Source organism: Loxodonta africana, chromosome 9, assembly GCF_030014295.1.
Source record: "Loxodonta africana isolate mLoxAfr1 chromosome 9, mLoxAfr1.hap2, whole genome shotgun sequence".
Classification (NCBI taxonomy): domain Eukaryota; kingdom Metazoa; phylum Chordata; class Mammalia; order Proboscidea; family Elephantidae; genus Loxodonta; species Loxodonta africana.
The window spans coordinates 57,576,167-57,597,051 of NC_087350.1; the positions used below are offsets into that span (position 1 = coordinate 57,576,167).

At 39.5% G+C, this 20,885-nt stretch overlaps 1 protein-coding gene across 1 annotated transcript in view; it reads left to right on the forward strand.

Moving 5' to 3' along the window:
- BRINP1 (BMP/retinoic acid inducible neural specific 1) overlaps nucleotides 1-20,885 on the forward strand; it is a 140,194-nt gene that overhangs the window by 75,955 nt on the left and 43,354 nt on the right. The gene's annotated exons all lie outside the window — the stretch shown is intronic.

Here is a 20,885-nt window from a genome sequence, read left to right on the forward strand (position 1 = left end):
TCCCACAGAAAGTATGGAAATGGGAGCTTTATCTGATTACTTTGATGAAAACGTCTGAACAGTGTTATTTATAGATGCTTCAGACCTAATGTATATTAAAATTTCATATATCGTCTGAATTATCTACATTATTGTTTTTTATTTTCCCAATGTGTTTTGGCAGATGTTATTTGAATTCCAAGAAATATAGGGCATTTTATAGAATTTTGGGCTCTAGTTATGTAATCCTCTTCCTCCTTATTTGCTGATCGTTTGTGGTCTTAAATGTGTGTGTGCATGCGTGTGCGTGCGCTTGCACACACACACTTTTAACAGTCCCTGCATGATGCAGACAGTTAAACACTTGACTAGCTGAGACGCTGGCGCCTCAAACTCACCCAGAGGTGCCTCAGAAGGCAGGCCTGGCAATCCGTTTCCCAAAGATCACAGCCTTGAAAACCCTGTGGAGCAAGTTCTACTCTACACACAAGGGGTCGCCACAAGTCAAAATTGACTTGACGGCAGCTAACAACAACAACAACAAGAGAAAACATTCAGTGCTGTCTGGGTGTGGACAGACAGACACTCCTAGACATTGCTAGTGAGAATGCAACCATTGTAGGTATTAATTTGTTGATATTTATTCAGTTATGTTTATTTGATGTCCATTATATGTCAAGTCCTTTTTAGATGTTCCATATGTATCCTTAAGAAAATATATCCTTTAAAATAGTAATTTCATCCTTATCAATTCATCATAAAAGGAGAGGCGTTTGCAGGGGGGAGAAAAAAAGACTGTCTTTAAGTACAAGTAGAGTTGTTCATAAAAACATTATTTATAACAGCAAAAAACAGTGTATAAAGATCTCAATTTTCCACATGGGGAGACTAAGTGAATTATGTTGCATCCTTACAACATAATCTTAGCAGGTACTGAAATGCTGTTTATAAAGAATTTCCAACACTATGTGAAAATGAGTTGATATAATGTTAATTAAAAAACAGTGGAGGATTTCTGATTGGATGTATGGCATGATGCTAACAATGTGAAGCGATACGTATAAAATCGTATTGCAAAGAGATATGCTAAGGTGTTAAAAGAGGTTACCTCTGGATGGTTTAGGTTATAGATGGTTTATTTTAGACTTCCAGTTCTTTTTCTAACTTTTCTATAACGATCATGTATTAACTTTATAGTCAGAAATAAAATGACATGCCTTAACTTTGAGCAGACTAAAAACGTGACCTTCTAGAAAGGTATACGATAAAGGTGATTCTGAATGTCAGTGGGAGGAAAGTTGGGCTGAGATTGGCAGGTAGAGCTAAGCAGAGCCTAATATGACTTTTATATTCTGGTTCCTTGGCAACTCTGATTTGTGCTCCTGTTATAGAAGATGGTTGGAAAATGGTTGCAGGGAGGACCTGTAGTGTCACTTGGGAGCAATGAATGAAAATTCCTCAGGGACATTCAGCCCCAGAAAGTGGCTTAGTGTTAAAACAAAACACAGCAAAATAAAACCTCTAATACAGGAAGAATAACCCCACCCAAACAGATGGGTTTGGGAATGCGTGATGAGAAAGGTGAGAAGAAAAACAGATCTGCTCAGGGTTTTGAAACTTATTAGTTAGGTGATACTTTAAGCAACCTTGTGAAATGAGAGCAGAGGTTCAAACCCCAGCATGGGCTCCAGTTTGTATTTTTGACAACTCTGCTATTTCTTCCTATGCATGTTGAGAATGGAGAGACTTGTGAGTTATAATCGGAGTAAAGGTTGCTACCAAGGAAGTTACTGAGATTGTGGGGACATTTAGAGGCAGATTTACCATGAATATAATGCTGCTTAATGTCCAGGACTCCCTCACCTTCCAAGGCCCTATCTTTTCTTATTCCAAATAAATACTGACTTTCATATATAATTTTGAATTCCTTTTACCAGAGAGGAACTATTATGTAAGCCTCAGCCCTCCAGAACTCAGATCCGCCACTGGTTACCTTATTAGAAATATGTTATACACACACACACGCACACACACACACACACAAAAGCATCATTTGATTGGATTTGGTAATTGAAGAAAGTATGTTCATTTCCCTTCCAATACTGATTCTAGGATTTTGTGAAGACAATAAATCATCAAACCTTTATTGAGATATATTATGGGCCAAACCTGATGCCAGGCGCTAGATATATGAACACACACCGGTTAAATTTAGTTCAACCATTTTTTTAGGAACGCTTCTTGGCACCAGGATACAGTGGTGACAAGACAGACATGGTTCCTGTTCCAAGGAAGCATACATTCTCTCAGAGAAGATGGGATTAAAACAAACAATAATAAGTATAGTGAATTTTAATGGAGAAACATTATGAAGGGTCTATGGTACCAGAGGAAACCCTGGTGATGTAGTGGTTAAGTGCTACGGCTGCTAACCAAAAGGACTGCAGTTTGAATCCACCAGACTCTCCTTGGAAACTCTATGGGGCAGTTCTACTCTGTCCTATAGGGTTGCTATGAGCCAGAATCAACTCGGTGGCAACAGGTTTGGTTTTGGTTTTTATAGTACCAGATAGTAAGGGGATTTAAGCTACTAGGAAGTCAGGGAGGTTTAGCTGTGGAAAACATACGTAGGATGAGACCTGAAGGATGAATAGGAGGGCAAGACGTGGGTTTGGAGGCAGACAGAAGAGTCTTTAGGAAGGGGTGTTTGAGGAAACGTAGATGTTTTATGAGATTTTTAGAGATTAGAGCAGAGCCCTCAATGGTGATAATTACAAGATACAAGCCAGGGTTCAAATCCTGGAAGGCCTCTGCAGTATATTAATGAGCTGAAATTTAACCTGAGAACAGTGGGCACATGGAAGAGTGTTAAGCAAGGAAATAGCACAAAGAAATTAATGTTTTAGAAGATCACTCCGGCTGCTGGGTGGTTAATTCATTAGAAAGTAGAAGATTAGAGGCTGGTGACCAGTTAGGAGGCTAGTGCAGTACTCAAGAGGAGATGTCTCAGGTTTAGACCGTGGAGGTAGCAGTAGGGGTGGAAAGAAATAGACCAATTCTAGAATTACTCAGGAGGCATCATGACCAGGATTTAGTGAAAAGACCAGGAGGAATTTAAATAATTGGATGAGTAGGATGGGGATGAGAAAGAGAGGCTAGCTAGGCAGATACATGTGATTCAAGTAATACATAATATAATAAAAAGATAATAAAATAATGCATAGTATTATGGGAATTCAGAAAAGGAAGTAATTCATTCTTTCTGGCCAAGTAGTGAAGTCATAGAGAAAAAAAAAAAAAAAAAAGCCGGGAAAGAATATTTTCCTGGTAGAAGATAAAACAAAAAAGAAGCATCTTAAATGTAAGGTATGAAAATATCTCATAACTTTTGAGTAGTTGATATTTATTTAGTAGTATACAAAAGGAAAGGCACTAAGTACAAAGGACAAGATTGATAAATTGTACTACATTAAAATTAAAAATTTCTATTCATCAAAAGATACTAATAAAATGAAAATGCAAGCCATAGAATGGAAGGAAATATTTGCAATTCATTTATCTGACAAAGAAGTCTTACAAAGAATATAGAAAGAACTCCTAAAATCAATGAGAAAAAGACAGACAACCAGTAAGAAAAGAAAATGGGCAACAGACATGAACAGACACCTCACAAACAAAAATATCAAAATGACAAATAAACATTTGAAAGATGTTCAGATTCTTCTAGTCAGAAAAAGAAAATGTAAATTAATATTGCAATGCAATACCATTACACGACAATCTGTGTAGCTAAAATGAAAAAGACAATACCGAGGAACCATGATGTGGAGCAGTGGGAACTTACATGTACTGTTTGTGGGAGTGTAAATTGGTGCAACCACTTTGGAAAATGACCTTGCCCTGTGACCCAGCAATTCTAACTCCTAGGGATGTACCCAACAGAAATGTGCCCTATGATAGCAAAATACATGACTATTTTTAGCAGCTTTATTCAAAATAACCCCAAAATGGAAACAACCCAAGTGTCCATGAACAAGAGAATGGATAAATACATTGCTATGCATTCACACAATGAGCTATCATACAACAATAGAAAGAATAAATTATCATTTTAAGCAACAATATGGAAGAATCTCATGACCATAATATTGAGGGAAAGAAACCAGACACAAAAGAGTTCATACTGTATGATTCTATTCCCGTAAAGTTTGAAGCCAGTAAAAAGAAATACATTGTTTTAGAAGTCCAGAGAGGGTTAAACTTTGAGGAGGAGGAGTGGGACAGTGATTGAAGGTTCACAAGAGAGGTTTCTGGAATATTGGCAAAGTCCTCTTTCTTCATCTGGGTGCCAGGTAGTACAGGGAGTGTTTGTTCACTTTGTAAAAATTCACTAAGCTGTACACACATGATTTGTGTGTACTCTTTTCTGTACATAAAATATGTATCTATTAAAAGTTCATAGTAATGTTCTACATCTTGATATCCTCTGCAAAGAGAAAACATGAATAAAGCAGCAAGATACGAAAAAGCATTTAGTTCTTTGAAAGAGCACAGCTAGAGGATGGGCTGCGTGGATTAGGGGTAGAGGAGACAGAGATAATGTTGTTAGCTACCCTCAAGTTGGTGACTTTATGTGTAACAGAATGAAACATTGCCAGTCCTGCACCATCTTCCTGATTGTTAGTATGTTTGAGTTCATCGTAGCAGCTATTTTGTAATGCCTTACAACCTCATCTTCCAGCACTATATTGGGCAATATTCTGTTGTGATCCATAAGGCTTTTATCAGCCAATTTTTGGAATTAGATCACCAGGCCTTTCTTCCTAGTCTTAGTCTGGACGCTCTGCCAAGACCTGTCCACCACAGGTGACCCTGCTGGTATTTGAAATACCAGTGGTATAAGTTCCAGCATCAAAGCATCACGCAAGCCAACACAGTATGACAGATGGGTGGTGGAGAGATAATGATAGCTACTGTTTACTATTCTTCCCTGTGTGCCAAGCACTGTGCCATGATACTTATATTTATTATGTTTTTAAACCTCACACCGTTCCTATGAGGAAGACATAAATACAATCCTCATTTTTCAGGTGAGGAAACTGGAGCTTAGAGAGATGACTCCATGAGTAACCGAACTGGATTCTAACCAAGACAGTCTGACTTCAGAGACCCTTCTCTGAAATGGTGTTGCTCTCTACTTCCTCTGAATGAGGCTGGGAGGGGAGATCTGCAGAGATTTATTTGGGTATGGGGACAATATGAATGGCACTCTAATGACCTTTACCTTGTGTTATTTCATAAAATGTTCATCAAACCAGGGAAAATGTAGAAGGAAGTAGAAAAAAGAAAGGATTGGAGGAGACTAGAAATGAGAAAGAAAGAATCATAGAAATGATCAGAAGCTCTTAGTAGTCGTAACAGCAACAGCCAAACTAGTAGAAATAACACTGACGGCGCAATGATAACTTCTTAATTTTACAGTCCTGTCTCCAAGAAGCCCATTGAGTGTTTTACCGACATTGTCATGTAATTTAATCTAGTATTCATCTGGTGGGGTATTCAGAGAACAAAGCTTGATCTCAGTAGCTCATTGATATGGAAAAGGATGCAGAGAGAATACATTGCTGAAATCTAGAGATGAACCAGAAATGTATTGATTCATATATTCACTCATTCATTCATCAGTATTTATTGAGCATTGACTATATGTCAGATATTCTTTTAAGAGGTGGATATACATGAGTGAGTAGAATAAGCAAAGTATCATTTTGGGCTTATATTTAGTGTGTAGGATTGTGAGGGCAAAGCAGAGAATAAACCAATCAAGAAATATATTTATATAATGAATTATTATGGATATATTTTTAAATAGGACTGACATATTTTGGGGGATATTTTTTGTCAATGTACTGGAAAATGTTTGTGGGAGGTAAAGAGAAGTCAAAGATGACTCCAGGGTTTTGTCTGAGCAATTGCAATAATGGAATTATCATTTACTGAGATGGGAAAGACTGTGGGAGAGACTGGTTTTGATGAGACATGAGGAATTGGGTTTGAACCTGCTATGTTTGAGAAGTCTATTAGATATACACATGTAGATGTTGAATAGGCATTTGCAAAATCATTCAAAAGAACTGGAGATGTCAATTAGCATAGAGATGACATTTAATGCCATAGAATTGGACAAATTTACCTTCAGAGACAGTGTAGGTAGAGAAGAGAAAGATTCCAGTTATTGAGCTATGGAGAATTTCATATAGAAGGATTGAGATGATGGGATGATAATGAGGAACAAGAAAAGGAAGTTGCGGAGTGATCACAGAGAGCTGGGAAGAGAGCCAAGAGAGTTAGTATGATGGAAGAAAAGTAAAAAATGTTTTTCAAAACAGAGATCACGATCAACTGTCAAATGCTGCTGATTAAGGACTGAGAACAAAGTATTTGGCTTAGCAGCATAGAGGTCATTGTTGACCTTGACAAGAGATATTTCAATGGAATGATGGAGGTTAAGATTGAGTATAATGAGTTCAAGAGAGAATGAAAGAGAGGTAGAGAAGACAACCCATAGAAAAGTCTGTGGAGGAGTTATGTAGTAAATGGCACAATAGCAGAAGGTGGTATGGAATCAAGTGAGGTTTTTTTTTTTTTTCCTTTTCAACATGGAAAAAACAAGAATGTTATATGCTGATGCTAATTATTCAGTAGAGAGGGAAAAAACTGATGTTGAAAGCAAGAGAAGGGGTGCTTTTAAAATCAAAGTTGAACAGACAAGAGTGAATGGGGTCTACTGTTTGACTGGAATTATTTGTCTTAGTAGTAACTAACAGTTCAACCACAGTAAAGTGAGGTAAAGAATATATGGGCCCAGATGTGAGTACAATTCATAGATGTGATGATGAGAGCATTTTCTTGAACTTTACTCGCGATTACTTTTCATAGATTTTAAGTGGGTTTTTGTTTGTTTGTTTGTTTTTTAAGTCTTAACCAGTTAGCTAGTGGCCGTTGAATCAATTCTAACTCATGGTGACCCATGTATGTCAAGGCAGAACTGTGCTCCATTGAGTTTTCAATGGCTGATTTTTTGGAAGCAGACTGACACTATTTTTCTGAGGTGACTCTAGGTGGACTCAAACTGCCAACCATTTGGTTAGAAGCTGAGCTCTTTGAATGTTTGCACCGCTTAGTGACTCCTTTTTTTTTTTTTTTCTTAGTACATTAAAAAAAAAAAAAATTGATGGCATCTTAGATTCAGTGGCAGATGGGCTTTATCTCATTGAAAAAGGAGTGAGCTCATTAGCCCATCCCCAGTTTCCAAAAGAGAAAGATGGTGGAGAGGAGGATAAAGGTCTCTAAAAGATGGGAAGCCAGGGGAGTGAGGACAGATGGGATGAAAGACTGCTGGCTTGAGGCATCATCTAACCACTGCCTACACCTTCATACAGGACCACCTGAGAATTTTATTTCGAGAGCCTCCTCTTAATCTTCGTGCTCAAATGGTTCATTTCCTTTCTTGGTTTTAAACCCTTTCTTATCCTCTTCTTATTTCTTCCTTTTTCTTTCTTCTTTCCTCATACTCCTCCCCATTCTTTTCTCATGTCTCTGCTTGAAACCTACGCTCTTTCCAGAGGAGGTTCCATCTCCTATCACTCATGCTTTCTTCATGCTTAAAATAGACTCCTCTCCTTTATTAAGTTCTTTCCATCTCTTCAATGCAACATCCCTTCATTAAAAATCCTCTCCTCCCCACCCCCTGCTTCAGCATCTCATCATTTTTTCCTTCCCTACATCATTATAATGATGACCAAACCAGCCTTCTTGGTTCTGATCTCACTCCTGCTGATCCTCACAGCAGACTATATGGTTTTCTTAAAACACAAATCAAATGCTGTCACTTCCCTACTTAAAACTCTTCATGGCCTCTATAGAGGTTTGGGTATAAAGTTTAGACTTCTTAGCTTACCCAAACCCACTGCCGTCAAGTTGATTCCAATTCATAGCAACACTATAGGACAGAGTAGAATTGCTTCATAGGGTTTCCAAGGCTGTCAAAGTGCCGCATCTTTCTCCCACAGACCTACTGGTGCGTTCAAACTGTCGACCTTCTAGTTAGCAGCTGAGTACTTTAGCACTGTGCCATCAGAGCTCCACCAGGCTATTCATAATCCAAGTCTTTCCTGTCTTCTGGCTTTGTCTTATTTCACCATCCAGCACACACCCACACCCTTAATCCAGATTAATGATGGAATTTCTTACAATCCACTACAGGCATCGCCTTTTTTTTTTTTTTTTTAAATTGCACTACACCTTTGCACATACCCTCTCCACTTCCTGAGATGCCACCTCTTCCAGGAAAGTTTCTCCTCCCAGGTTGTTAGGTGCCCTTCCTACCTTCTTCCCTAGCACTTGTCACACAGTAGTATAATCGTCCTGTTACTAACTTGTTCCTCCAATTGGAATGTCAGTTCCTGGTTGGAAGAGACCATACCTATCCCTAGCACAATACACAGAGCCTGGTACCCTGGTGGCATAGTGGTTAAGTGCTATGGCTGCTAACCAAGAGGTTGACAGTTCAAATCTGCCAGGTGCTCCTTGGAAATTCTATGGGGCAGTTCTACTCTGTCCTATAGGGTCACTATGAGTTGGAATCGACTCGATGGCAGTGGGTTTTTGGGTACACAGCCCAGTGCTCAGAAAATATTTGTTAAAGGAATTCATGAATGAATAAATGAATAATAATAATTCAGATCATAAGATCTCTACTTTCTTTGAACTCTTACACTTATAAGTCTCCATTATACTGAATTTAGTTCAACCTAACAAGCATTTTTTGAGGGTAGAGTCTGTTATATAGAGCCACTATGCTGCCTTACATGGATAGCATTCGTCAAAAGTGCATGTGACTTTTTTATTCCATTGGATATTACATCTTCTAGGTAGGGAATCAAGCCACTGGGCCCTTCGAATGCTACTTCTTCTGAAAAGCCATTTGGGAGCACAGTATTTAGGACTTTGGCTTCTCTGACCTTCTATATTATGGGCTTCTCATTTTCTTTATTGCCTTCTCCTCTCCCTGTGGTCTTTGTTGCTTTCTTCCTTAAGCAAAGAGAGACAATGTAGAATAGTGGGTTATAAAAGGCACTGAATCAGAAAGACCTTAGTTCAAGTACCAGTTCTACCGTTTGGTAGCTGAGTGACCTCAGATAAGACACTGCAGCCTCTAAGCCTCTGTTCTTTACTGACGTCATACAGTTGTTGTGAGTGTTATAATAGCTAATGCATGTAAGAACGTACATAGTGCTTGGTCCAGATTAAGCATTCAAAAATGTCAGGTATTATTTTTACCTTCTCTATTTGTATGTTGTTTGCAAAATATTTGCTTTATTTATCTTTGCATCTTCCACAGCATAGCCAAGCACACTGTTTGGCATATATCAGACATTCATTGAATATATGTTGAACAAATAAATGAATGACTTCTGCTTTTTTGTCCCTGGACATATTAAACACAGTGTCACTTACACAGTAGACACGCAATATATCCATCCATCAAACCTCAGCACCCAAACATTTGTGAAGCACCAAAGAGCCACTGGGCTGGACGCAGTGGGGGAATCAAGATGATAAATGAATAGGACTTTCCCTGAAGCTCACAGTCCAGAGAGTTAAACTAGTTACATATAGATCAAAAGCCTAATGGCCTGCATAAGAGATAAATCTCAGTTTGATTGTTTTTTCTTAATGGATCAATGAAGTGATTGGTTTTTTCCTCAGTGGTTCTATATTCACTGTATACTAACTCATCCTTTTAGTTTAATCTTTCTAAAGCACAGGTCAGTTAGGATCGACTCCTGCCTGAAACCTTTCAATGGCTCTCCCAGGTCCTTGAAGTTTAAGAATGAAATCCCCAGCTTGGCTTTCAAGACCCTCCATGATGGATTCCCAAAGTCACTTTCCTGCTTTAACTCTCATCAGTTCCCTTTGGAGCAGTTTATGTGGGAGTTTCCTATCAGAACTTAACTGTCAAATAAACATTAGCGGTGATGATAATGACCCATATGTCCAATCTTTCAAATCAATTTTCCTCTAACTCATCCTGCTCTTTCACACCCTTGTGCCTTTGCTCAGCCTTATACTCTACCAGGGCTGCTTCACATCTTCATCTTAACTGCTGGCATTCCACTTAGTCTTCAGGAACCATTAAACCCCCTCCATAGACCTTCACACATACATGTGCTTATTCACATGAACACCACTGCCTAGAATCCCCTCATCTGGCTCCTTATAGCTCTTTGGTTAGATCCCTCTAAGGCATGATTTTTTTTTACTCACCTTTCATCATAATTGTTTTTGCTTGGGCTTTTATCTCCTCTGTTAGATTAGATTATAGGGTTCTTTAAGGAGGAGATTTTGCCTTGCCAACTTTGTATTTCATAGTATTCAACACAATGCCATGGACAGTGGAATAAATACATGTTTTCTGAATTGAATTTTTGTATATGATTGGTGCTAGAGTGACAATCCCTGGGGAAGGAAATCATGCTCGGTAAAGTGGAGGGTCAGTGAAAAAGAGGAAGACCTCAACACGACAGACTGGCACAGTGGCTGCAACAAGGGGCCCAAACATACCTACTGTCGTGAGGATGGCACAGGATTGGGCAGCATTTTGTTCTGTTATACATAAGGTTGCTGTGAGTCATACCTGACTCTACAACAACTAACAATAACAATGAAGACTGACAGTAGCTGAGGAAGAGGAGGAGAAAGAGGTGGAAGCAGAAGAGGAAAGGGAGAGGGAGAAAGGGAGTGGGAAGAGGGGAAAAGAAAACAGGAGAGGAAGGGGAGGAAGAGCAGATGAGGAGGAAAGAGGGAGAAAAGGGACCAGAAAGAGGGGAAGGGGAAGGGGAAGGGGAAGAGAAAAAAAAAAGGACGGTATAAGGGAAGAGGATAGGGAGGAGAATGGAAGGGAGAGGAGAGAGTGCAAAAGAAGGAGGGGGAAGGGGAACAAGAAAAAGGGAGAGAATAGAGGAGAAGGAGAGGGAGGAACAGGGGAAAGAAGCTGAGGAAGAGAAATAATAGCAATAATCCCTTTCCTCAATAGCTAAGTAGCACAAATGGGGTAAAGATGACTATATTGGAAATAATCTTGCCTCAAGTAATAGAGAGGAATAGAGAATGCTGGAGGAATGTTTAAAAATAACATTTTTTGAGCTCCTATTCCTTGTTAGGCATTCTACCAAATGCATTATTTCCATTAGCCCATTTATTTCTCCTAACAACTAAAAAGTGAGGATCATGCTTCTCATTTTCCAGATGAAAAAACTGGGACTCAAAGGTATGAAGTCTCTTCTCCAAGGCCCTAGCTTTTGATTCCTAGTCGTCTGGGCTCTAAGCTACTTTATTCCTTTCCTGTAGCTCAGAGTCAGAACAGCACATCGTCACATGGATAGAACCAGAATCAGTCCCTACCCAACTAGTAGGAGAGGAAGAGGAGACAGGACATGAGCTGGTCTCCATTTCAAGAAGCCTCCTCCTTCCCTATATCCCCATCACCCATGTGCTCTTGGGATCCCAGGTTGCTTCACTGAGTGACTGTAGTCAGTGTCTGCTTTAGTCAGCAGCTTTGAGGGAGTCCTCTTTAACACAGCCATTGTTTACAGGGAATAGCTCATTACTGAGGCCCCCCTTGTTTGATGAGCAGGCCCTAGGAGACACTTGACAAGAAGCCATGTCCCTACCTTACTATGGTCTGTCTGTGACCTGTTCAATAAAAGAGCACTGCTCCTTGACAAAGAGGAATTCTGACTTTCACCCACTCTGTTCTCTGCCCTGTCAGAAGGAGAAGTGGAGTTCTTTTCAAGAAGTGGATTCAAGAGATCCACCAAAGACTTAATTAGAAAACAAATGCAATGGGGGGCCAGTGGTCAGGAGAGAAGGCTTGATAGTGACAAGACTTTGGGCTACTTAAGCCCAAAGTCTTCTAACCTGCAAAGCAGGCTTAGGAACACCTCTGACTCAGAACCATGGTTCTCCATTTATTTGGAAAACAGAAGGCATCAGACCTTAAAATCAAGACATTTGTTATGTTAGTAATAATCATAGTTAAAATTTACTGAATAATTCCCATATGCCATATATAAAGCATTTCTTTTTTTCTTTCTTTTACTTTTTTTTTTTTTTTAATTGTGGTAAATATACATGGAAGGAGCCCAGGCGGTGCACTGGATAAGCACTTGGCTGCTAACTGAGAGGTTGTCAGTCCAAACTGATTCAGCAGCTTCAGCAGAGAATAGAGCTGGTGATCTGTTCCTATAAAAAAAATACAGCCTAGAAAACTCTATGGGCACTCCTGCTCAGTCACATTGGGTTGATATCAGTTGAAAATCAACTTGGTGGCACCTAACAACAACAAATATATGTGTAACAAAACATTTTTCCATTTTGTCATTATTCACATGTACAGTTCAGTGAAATTGATTATGTGTTTCATGTCCTTCAATCGTCACCATTACTCATTTTGAAATTTTTCCATTACCTTTAATAGTGCTCAGTGTCCCCTGATCAATGAGAGCTCATTTTTTTTATATCAGTTCTCATGTAAACATCAACACAGCCCCATCTTCCAGATTTGTTAATTGAGACTCACAGTGGTTAGGTAGCTTATTTTGTAGGTGGCAGAGCAGGAATTTGAACCCTGGTCCACCCAGTGCCCATGTTCTTAATCACTACACCATACTGCCTATCAACCTGGGCCCATGAATAATCATAGTTTTTATTAGAGTAAGTATTTATATAGTCCTGTCTCTGTACCAGCACTGTAAATTTGTGTAGGTTCTGCTGTTTTCTTTAGAGATACCGTGGTTTTCCCAAAACTACTTGCCAAATTGTATATGTATGTATGTGTACCTGATTTTCAGGGGAGAAGATCCATAGCTGTCTTAATATTCTCAAAAGAATTCAGAACGGGGAGAAAAAAATAATACCCCTAGAACAGATGATCATTAAGGTCTTGTAACATTCCAGCAGTTTGTGATTATAAAAAGTGCCCCCTCTTACCTGAACCTATAATCAAGATGGAGACTCAGACTTGTGCAGGAAGGAGGTGTATATTCTAAGCAAGTATAAACTGACAGGTGTCAGCTGGTTATGAGGGAAAAGATACTAGGGAAGTTATCTCTTAGTATATGGTCATGTGGGCATATATTTTTCAAATAAACTTGTGGCTAAGTGTGCAGGATGTGGCAATTTCATCTATTTTAACAACTGTGTCCCATTAGATTCCTTGTCAATCTCATTGATTGTACAAAAATCAACTGTCAGGATGATTAGAGCCTAAATAAGTAACCCACAATAGTTAGTTCATTGACTCCATATAACTGTGCTACTTGTTTATATTTTAAGATTATTGAGTTAATCCTTATGTTTTCCCTCACAGTTCACCTTAGCGAGAATTAAGGTCTCCTTTTACACTGCAGAAACCCTGGTAATGTAGGAGTTAAGAGCTATGGCTGCCAACCAAAAGGTCAGCAGTTTGAATCCACTAGACATTCCTTGGAAACTGTATGGGACAGTTCTGCTCTGTCTTGTAGGGTCGCTGCGAGTCAGAATTGACTTGATGGCAATTTTTTTTTTTTTTTTTTTTGGTTTTTGCACTGCAAACATAGCACATTCGATGTGCCTTTATTATAGTCCAGATACATTCTACCTTGTCTTATGTGCACAATTGTACATATCTGCCACTAAATTGCAATGAAGACCCCTAAAAGAGTAATCCTATCTTTTTTAAAACTTACACATTATTCATTTCTTCTTAGCACAGTGTTTACCTTGTTGTAAGGGCTCAATTAGTGTTTGTTAATTAATTGGTATGAACTGCCACAATGCACTTTTCTGTGCCTTCCTGAGATTGGGCAACAGGTCTTATTTTTCTTTGCTTCCCTGTATGAAGCAGTGTGACATATATTGTAGATCCTAAAAAAAAAAAAAATTGTTAAATAACTATGTTCATCAACTTCAGATCTTATGATACTAGCTGGACTGGCATTTCCATAAGCCATTAAGTGCATGCCATTGTACACTAGTTTGAAAGATTTTTTTGTTTTGTTTTGCGTCCTTTTTTTTAAATTTTTTTGGTTGTAAAATACATAACATAAAATTGACCATTTTAACCATCTTAGCATGTACAATGTGGCACTAAGTACATTCACAGTGTTGTGCGTTCACCACCACTATCTAATTCTAGAACTTTTTCTTCACCCAGAAAGGAAACCTCATGCACATTGCAGAGTCAGTCCCCAATCCCACCTCTTCCAGGCCCTAGCAACCACTAACCCACTTTCTGTCTCTATGGATTTGACTGTTTTGGATATTTCATATAAGTAGCTTCATACGGTATGTGGCCTTTTGTGCCTGGCTTCTTTCACTTAGTATAATGTCTTCAAGGTTCATCCAGGTTATGGCATGTGTCAATATTTCATTACTTTTTATGACTGAATGACATTCCATTGTGTGGATGTATCTCCTTCTGCTTATCCATTATTTGATGAGTGGACATTTGGGTTGTTTCTACACCTTGGCTATTGTGAATAGTATTGTTATGCGCATATGTGTACAAGTTTTTGTTTGAATGTAAGTAGTTTATTGTTTTGGGTATATACTTGGGAGTAGAATTGCTGGATCATATGGTAACTCTATGCTGAACTTTTTGAGGTGCTGCCAAACTATTTTCCACAGTGTTTGCACCGTTTTGCGTTTCCAACAGCAACATATGACGATTCTGAAGGATATTAATAGGTGTTAAAAAAAAAAAGGCTTGGTGCCCAACTAAGGTTTTACTTTGTGACAGATAACATGATTGCTTTCTTCCTCTAAGGCGATTACGTACCCTGGTGCATTGCCATGTGACTGGTAATACTGCCCTGTGGGAGGTGTATACATCCTTTCAGTTGACATTGGGCTTGGTCATGTGATTTGCTTTGGCCAATGGGATGTGAAAGAACGTGATGCATGCTATATTTGAACAGATGCTTTAAGAGAGACATTGCCTGGGCTGGCCTTGCTTTTGTCCCTCTGCCATGAGAATGTCAAATTCCTAATAAGCAGTGCTCCTTCAGCTTGGATCTAAAATATACCAAACATCTGGAGCAAAGCCAAAGCACAGCCAACCTATAACACGAGCGAAAAATAAACCTTAGTGGTTGTAAGCCACCGGGATTTTGAGGTTATTTGTTACCACAGAATAACTTAGCAAAAGCTCAATGGTACTTACATACTGAATTAAGCAACATAAACCGCATTTATTTACTGCAGGACTTCTCAGTACCTTAACTGTGCTAATATGCACTATGAGTCTCCAGAGATGGATCTAGTACAGAGTTCCCTGAAGTTACTTGATCCAGGGGATATTTGCAGATCTATGATTCTTTGACACACAAATTGGTGAATGCTGAACTCTGTACACTGTTTGAGCTCAGCCTTGCCTGAACTCTTCTACTCCTACAGAAGTAAGGGAACTTCTTCTTTGCTGCCACTGAAGCTCGTGGATATTTCTGTGCATATTCTGTTGTAATTATACATTTATAAATTTTGTTCTTGTACACAACTGGGGCACCTGGATGTCAGAAATTGTGTCTTATTGATTTTCTGTATCTACAATCTAGTGTGAGCCCTGGTGGCACAGTGGTTAAGGGCTCAGCTACCAACATTTTGCCACCAGCTGCTCCTTGGAAAAACTATGGGGCAGTTCTACTCTGTCCTGTAGGGTTACTATGAGTCAGAATTGACATGATGGCAGTGGTTTTGGTTTGGGTTTTATTATCTGGAATAAAGCCTCACTCAATAAAATGGGGAGTAAGAATCGACTCGACGGCAGTGGGTTGGCTTTGAGTATGCTTTACTAACAGATGCTGAATTGAGCAATTTTATTTTTGAACTCCTACTATAATTTAACGCTGTGCTTCATATCTAGTGAAGAGTGCAAAGAGATAATAAAGGCACAGTTATTGTCCTTAAGGTTAGCAATGGATCCAAAAAAAATTTGTGCTAAAATTAGTGGTGAAGTGCTTGAGCACCATTTTTTTTCTTAAAATGGTTTTTGGGTCTGTGTACTTTTTTTTTTTTTTAAGTCAGATTTTTCTGAGCACGACCTGTTTCTCTAACTACTGAAACGAAGTCAAAATAGCATTCAGGTCTCAAGCCATGATGGTGGGAAAGAAGATATAAATCCTGCTTACAAGAGATGGAAGGAAGGACGTGGAACCTGCTAAGCACAGAACAGAGAACTCCAGTCTTCTCTGAAGCACATTCCCTCTCAAATTCGCTTTCTTTCACGCATTCCTACTGGGCGCCCACTTCTGTGATAGATGATAGGGCAATGGGAAATAAATGAGTCATTGCCTCTTGCCTTCAGAGAGCTCACAGACTAGTAGGGGCATGAACATAAACACACATAATACAATGTGATAAGCATTCTATTAGAATTTGAGATGTGTGCAAAATGCTTTTGATTGCTAGCGTAAGGACCGCCTGAGACTGCCTGAGGCATCCACGGAAAACAAGAGAAAACTGGTTAGAACAGGAAGTGACTTTGGTTGAACAACTATTGTGTAACTGAGAGCTTTACATGTTGTTATGGATTGAATTGTGTGGCTCCAAAATGTGTGTCAACTTGGCTAGGCCATGATTCCCAGTCCACCATTTTGTGACCTGATGTAATTTTCCTGTGTGTTGTAAACCCTAACCTCTTAATGATGCAGGATTAAGAGCAGTTATGTTAATACGGCAGGGCACAATCTACAGGGTTAGGTTGTATTTTGAGTCATTCGCTTTTGAGATGTAAAAGAGAGAAGCAAGCAGAGAGAATAGAGACCTCATACCACCAAGAAAGAAGCTCCAGGAGTGGAGCGTGTCCTTGGGAATGGGGTTCCTGTGCTGAGAAGCTCCTAGACCAGGGAAGGATTGATGACACAGGCCTTCCCCTGAAGAAAGAAAGCCTTCTCCAGGAGCTGACACCCTGGGTTCATATTTCTGGCCTCCTAGACTGTGGGAGAATACATTTCTGTTTATTGGAGCCATCCACATGGTGTTTCTGTTGTAACATTGTTAATTCATTGATTATGTTTTCAAGTTCATTGGGGTATAATTTACATATAGTAAAATTCACCCTCTTAGGTGTGTACAATTCTATGAATTTGACAGACTTATTCAGTCATGTAGTTATCACTACAATCAAGATATAAAATAGTTCACTTAATTTTTGGAACAACCCTACAAAGTAAGCTTTGATAAGAAAACTGAGGATCAGAGAAGTTAAGCCTGTTAACTTTCCCAAGGTCATGAGGTTAGTAAGAGCTGGAGCCAGAAGTTGTGCACAAGTTCCTACATCCATTCATTTATCCCTTTACCTATTAAATATGCATGAGTGCCTGCTAACTGTTAGACACTGGGTTTGTTTTTGTTATTAGTGTGCTGTCAAGTCGATTCAGACTCATATTGCACCTATATGACAGAGTGGAACTTCTCTATGGGGTTTCCTAGGCTATAATCTTTATGGGAGCAGATCTCCAGGGTTGTTTTTTTTTTCTCCTGCAGAGCCGCTGGTGGGTTTGAACCACTGACCTTTTGGTTAGCAACTGAGCACTTAAACTTTGTGCTACCAGGTCCCCTTAGACACTGTGCGAATTTCTGGAATTTTTGTTGTAAGCAAAATAGAATTGGAACCTGCCCTCATGGCACTTGCAGTCCAGTAAGAATGACATATATTATGCAATCAAATAATCACCCAAGTATATAATTTTGAACAGTGATAAATGCTATGAATGAAATGCACAGGGCTTGAATAAAGTTTAGGGACCAGGGAAGGCTTTGCTGGGGAAGTAGCATTTGACTGGAAATGTGAAAGATGAGCAGGAGTTAACTAGGCCAAAGTGGGGTCTTCCATGCAGAGTAATTGTGACTGGTTCCAAAGTGTGCCAGGATTAGAGACAGCCGCTGAGGTAACAGGTGGCTAGGTTATGCAATGCTTTAGACCTTATGTTGTGGATTGAATTGTGTCCCCCCAAAATACCTGTCAACTTAGCTGGACCATGATTCTCAGTATTATGTGATTGTCCACCATTTCATGTGATTTTCCTATGTGTTATAAATCCTATCACTATGATGAAATGAGGTGGATTAGTGGCAGTTATATTGGTGAGATATACAAGATTAGATAGTATCTTAAGCCAGTCTCTTTGAAATATAAAAGAGAGAAGTGAGCAGAGAGACAGGGAGATCTCATACCACCAAGAAAGCAGCACCGGGAGCAGAGCACATTCTTTGGACCCGAGGTTCCTGTGCTGAGGTGCTCCCAGACCAAGGGAAGACTGACGCATCACAAGGACCTTCCTCTATTGCTGACAGAGAAAGAAAGCCTTCCCCTGGAGCTGACACCCTGAATTTGGATTTGTAGCCTGCTAGACTGTGAGAAATTAATTTCTCTTTGTTAAAGCCATCCACTTGTGGTAGTTCTGTTATAGCAGCACCAGATGACCAAGACACCATATTAAGGACTTCTTATTTTTACCTTAGGAAAATTGAGAACTCATAAAAGGTGTTTTCACCACGGAAATGTCAAGAGAAACATGGAAGCACCTGGCAATGTGTGGAGCAGTAGAAGAAGGGGAGAAGGAGTTAGGAGGCCATTGCTGTGGTCTACATAAGGTGTTATGGTAGTTTGGACTGGGGAAGTGATGGTAGAAAGAGAGAAACGGTTTATCTGACTCTAAATCCTATGCTGTGTCCACTCTGGCATTAAGTGGGCCTTGATAATGGATGGGGTGAGGAGGAGCTGCTCGGGTTGTCAGTTAGGGATACTAAACTACAACTAAGAGAACATCCAACAAATAGTGGCTTAGACAGAAAGAGGCTTATTTTTTCTCAACTTAGAAGAAGTTCTGGGTAGAACCTTCTGAGCTGCCTTGGTGGTTTAACCATGACACCAGGTACCTAGTCTCCTTCCATCTTGCTTTTCTACTATCCTTCCTATGGTGCTTTCATACCACTGGTTGAAACATGGCCACAACATCCCTAGGCATCATGATACATTCCAGGAAGGAATAAGAAATTATTGATGAAACTAGGAAATCCTCCACAGAAATCCTCTACAGATTTTCCTTTTAATATCAATGGCCAGAATTGTGTCAGATGGCCACCACCAGCTGCTGGGAAGGCTGGGAAGCTGAGATTTTTTTTTAGCTGAGTCCATAAGTATGTATTACACTTTAGCATTAAAAAAAAAACATAAAAAACAAAAATCCTCACAGCTGAACCAGTAAGCAACATCGTGATAAACAGAGAAAATATTGAAGCTGTCAAGAATTTCATTTTACTTGGATCCACAGTCAATGCCTGTGGAAGCAGCAGTCAAGAAATCCAACGACATATTGCATTGGGAAAATCAGCTGCAAAAGACTTCTGCTGCAAAGATGTCGCTTTGTAACTAAGGTTTGCCTGACCCAAGCCATGGTGTTTTTAAATCACCTCATATACATGGGAAAGCTGGACAATAAATAAGGAAGACTGAAGAAGAATTGATGCCTTTGAATTATGATGTTGGCAAAGAATACTGAATATACCATGGACTACCAGAAGAGTGAACAAATCTGTCTTGGAAGAAGTACAGCCATAATGCTCTTTAGAAGCATGGGTGGCAAGACTTCATCTCACATACTTTGGACATGTTATCAGAAGGGACCAGTCCTTGGCAAAGGACATCATGCTCAGTAAAGTAGAGGGTCAGCAAAAAAGAGGAAAACGCTCAACAAGATGGATTGATGAAGTGGCTACAACAATGGGCTCAAACAGAGCAACAACTGTGAGGATTGCACAGACTGGGAAACGTTTTGTTCTGTTTTGCGTAGGGTCACTGTTAGTAGGAACTAACTCCACGGCAGCTGACAACAACAAAATCATTACCTTTGAGAGGAGCCCTGGTGGTGCACTGGTTAAGTGTTTGGCTGCTCACCAGAAGTTCACTAGTTTGAACCCACCAGCTGATCCACAGGAGAAAGAAGTGACAGTCTGATTCCATAGAGATTACAGTCTTGGAAACCTTATGGGGCAGTTCTACTGTGTCCTGTAGGATTGGTATGAGTCAAAATCTACTTGATAGCAACAGGTTTGGTTTGTTTGGTTATTATTACCCTTAACAAAGTAAGGTATGGTTATTGTAGAAGAAGATGGGTCTAGAGACTAGGGAAGCAAATAATGTCTTCACATTGGGGAAAAAGTGCTATAGTTGTTTTACATGAAGCTAACCTTAAAAACCAAGGCACAACAATTGTTCTCTATTTGCCTGGGGCAACAGAGGAAGAAGGAGAGTCCGAAGTAGAAGAAGGATATGAAATGTGTGGCTAATTGCCTCCATGAACAACTGCCTCCTTTGCCATGAGACCAGAAGAACTGGATGGTGCCCGGCTACCATTACTGAATATTTTGATGAAAGATTCTGTAGAAGAATCCTGATCAAAAGGGGAAAATACAGAACAGAACTTCAAATTCTCATGTACTCCACACTGTCTGGAGCCATGGAGGCTGGATGAAAAACTATTGCCGAGATAATCTTTTAATCTTAAACCAAAACTATCCCTGGAAGTCTTCTTAAAACCAAACAATAGTCTGGTTTAACTAGTAAAAATGTCTGGACAATGAATAAGGAAGACAGAAGAAGAATTGAGGACTTTGAGTTATGGTGTTTGCAAAGAACATTGGCTATACCATGGATTGCCATAAGAATAAACAAATCTGTATTGGAAGAAGAACAACCAGAATGCTCCTTATACTCGAGGATGGCAAGACTTTGTCTTACATACTTTGGACATGTTATAAGGAGGGACTAGTCCATGGAGAAGGACATCATGCTTGGTAAGGCA